Genomic DNA, 3,661 nt, shown 5'->3' with positions numbered 1-3,661 from the left:
GAAGTAGGCACCCCCTTCTAGGGGGAGTGAGGAGGCATTGGATAGTGAAAGGGCCATGCCTAGCCATTGAAAGGTCAAGGGGCTGAAGTTGGAAGGTCATGCATCACTTAGGCCGATATAACCATGTGTTTAGGGTCTATTTGGGATATGGTTGGGTGGAAAATCAAAGTTCTAGTCTTACAAGTCCTCAAGCTATGATGCAAGAAGTATTACATTAGTAGTAGAGCTAAGTTCAGTCGGGACATGATAAAAAGAATTATCCTAAGTCCCAAGGATAAGAACTTACTGGGAATGGTAATGATAAACCTAAAGGAAAATCAGTGTGCACTATTCAGGTGTTAACACTTAAGGATTCTTCTAAATAAAAATCGGTCAAGGTTTGTCATTCTGATGAAAAGCATTGTTGTATGGTGGCAAAATCTATGTGGGAATCATCATTTGGACCACATGATTTGGTTTGAGTGTATGGAAATATTAAAGATATAAAGTTAGAATCCTCATGATGATACGGCCACACACAACTTTTTAAATTACAACTTGGTTAAGAAACTTATGTCGCCTCAAGTCCCAAGTTCTCATAAGTATATAGTATCATTAGCCAATGGCTATCATAAAGATGAGTGGGATGCTGTGGTAAACCAAGTTGGGATAAAGATTCAAGAGTATGAAGCACTTTTGAATTTTCAAGTGATGTGGCTGTCGACCGACAGCAGCAGAGCAGATGTAATTCTTGGGAGAGAATGGTTATTTTCATTGGGAAAAAACACTTTTGAGAAGCTATTTACGTAATACACTAACATTTCAGTGTATAAAGAAAATTTTATTACATTGCAAGAAGAACACAATGTACCATCTTCTCCTTTGATGTGTAATATTGAGCTCCAAAAGCTTCATCAAGAGAATGGAATAGAACAAATGTTTTTCTGTTATGCATGCCTCAGTTTAAAGCCATTGTGAAAAGTTTGATTCAAGTATTTGTGAAGTAGTTAATTCTTCTTTGAATAATTTATTATAAGAATTTAAAGATGTTTTTTCGAAAACATTGCCAAAAGGTTTACCTCCAAATAGAGGGACAAATCATCCCATAGAGTCTTAAAGGATTCAAAAACAATTAGTAAGCCACCTTATATAGTAAGTTTAATTGAAAGACAAGAAGTTAAAAAGTAGTTGATTGAATATTTAAAACAAGTCTTTATTAGGCCAAGTAAGTCTCCCTGGGCTTCACCAATATTATTGGTGAAGAAAAAAGATGAATCTATGCGCTTGTGCATAGATTATCGTGGATTGAATGTAATCATAATAAAAAATAAATTTATTATTCCTAGGATAGATGAGTTATTTGATAAACTCAAAGGTGCTAAATATTTTAGTAAGATAGATTTAAGGTTTGGATATCATCAAGTAAGAATTAGAATAGAAGATGTGCCAAAAACAGCATTTAGTACATCTTTTAGGCACTATGAGTTTTTAGTTTTGCCTTTTGATCTAACTAATAATCTCGCTACTTTTATGACCATGATGAACACTATACTTCATACTTATTTAGGAAAGTTTATGGTGGTTTTTATTGATGATATATTAGTCTTTAGTCAAAATGAACAAGAACATATTGAGCACCTTAGAAAAGTATTTCAATGATTAAGAAAAAATATAAATTATTTGCTAAAAAATCTAAATGTGATTTCTTTAAAAAAGAAGTGCAATATCTTGGACACATAGTGTCTGAGGAAGGAATTTGTATGGATCCTAATAAAGTTGAAGCTGTATTGAGATGGAAGGCCCTATCTAATATAGATGAGTTATAAACCTTTTTAGGACTTGCTGTGTTTTATCGAAAGTTTATAAGGAATTATGTTAAGATAGCTGTTTCGAATGACGAACTAGCTTAAAGGAAAAGGAAAACAATTTAGTTGTACTCATGATCAACAAACTAGTTTTGCAAAATTAAAAGTACCAATAGCTATTGCTCCTATTTTGCAAATAGTGGATCCAAATGAACCATTTATATTGGAAATGGATGCTAGTAATTTTGCTACAGGAGCAGTATTATTGCAGAAGAGAAGGCCAGTTGCATTTGAAAGTAATAAGTTGGACAAAGCTCAAAGTAACCATTCAACTTATGAGAAAGAATTGTTTGCAATTGTGCATGTTCTTAAAAAATGGTGTCAGTATTTGTATGGTGCCAATTTTGAAGTATTAACTGACCATGAAAGTATTAAATGGTTAAATACTCAAAAAGAGTTAAAAGGCAAGAAGAATAGATGGACTAAAATCCTACAAGAGTTTGATTTTCAAATCAGATATAGAAAAGGAAAATTTAATATCGTGCAAATGCTCTAAGTCGAGCACCCATGAGCATCACGTTCTATATTTTGTTTAATTAGTGTCAAATCTTAGATTATTGCTTTCTAGTTCCTGATATCATGCTTCTTGCTCTTCGACAACCTTTAAGCTTTTTAAGATTACATCTCTATGGGTTGCTTCTATAGCTGCCAAGTGTTCTTGGAGCATCTGAATATGGATTATGGAATCATGGACCTGTTTCCATAGTGTTGCATTTCTATCTTGAAGCATGTGAGTGGTCAATAGATGACAGTGCCACACTCGATGTTCTTGCTCCCAAATGGAGGCATTGGTTGTTGGAGCTGCGCCTTCTAATTCCTAGTGTGGTAATTGTAATAAATTATCCAGGCCTTCCAAAGTCTCATTGAGGAAGTGCTCATAATTTAGATTATGTAAGAAGGAAGATGGTGAGATGCTTTCTCCATCATCCAACCTTTGGTGTTTTCTTGGACTGGCTGCTTCTTCAGTTCTCTTTCTCTTGTCTCCTCCCAATCTTTCTCCAGGGTCTTTTATATGTGCTGAGGTTTCCTCTTCATGTTGCCATTCCTCTTGTAACACCTCTTTTCATGTGGCCTTCTCTATACCAAACTCAGCTGACGCGTTCAAATTTGATATAATGGAATTTTGAAGTGGGGAGAGGTTTCTAAAAATGATATGTGATGGGCTAGGAGGGGGGGTTTGTTGATGTATTCCCACTGCTGTGTTTACTGGAGTTTCTGATAAACTTAATCCCTTGGCTTCCTTTTGCTCCACCACTGCCTTATAGGAACTATTTCCTGGGCTAGTTCTGCTTCTATGCATTGCGACTCCTCTACAACACCAGGTATAATGCCCCGCATCTTGCTTTTAATTTTCTTTTTTCTACTCTTCTTGAGCTCCTTCATGATTTCCTTTGTGTCTTTTAGTAATGCTTTCCCTTCTTGCAACTCTCTAGAGGTGAGTGTTGGTGGTTCTACCTGTGCTGCTTGTTGTTCCTGTTCTTCTTGCACTGGATTTGGAATGGGGATTTGTGCTATATGATTCAGCACCTTGGTAAGTAAGTAAGGATTGCAAACCTTTGACTAGTGTGCATTTAGGTAGTTTTCCATCTCTCTATGAATGTACCAAGCCGAATAATCTTTCTTTTCTTCATGCACCTTGGTGATTCTGTTAAGGGGAACCCTGTTATAATGGTCCACTGGTTTCACCTGCATCATTAGGGACATGGCTGTACAAGTTTTCTCTGTCATCTCATCTCTGATATTTTCATATTCAGCAATTGTAAGAGATTTTCTTTAGCATTGTGTCCAAAGACATCTTCTCGAAGTTGTGAGAGTGG

This window comes from Cibotium barometz, chromosome 19 (assembly GCF_041138505.1).
Source record: "Cibotium barometz isolate CiBa-2024 chromosome 19, ASM4113850v1, whole genome shotgun sequence".
NCBI lineage: Eukaryota > Viridiplantae > Streptophyta > Polypodiopsida > Cyatheales > Cibotiaceae > Cibotium > Cibotium barometz.
This window is presented reverse-complemented; position numbering follows the sequence as displayed.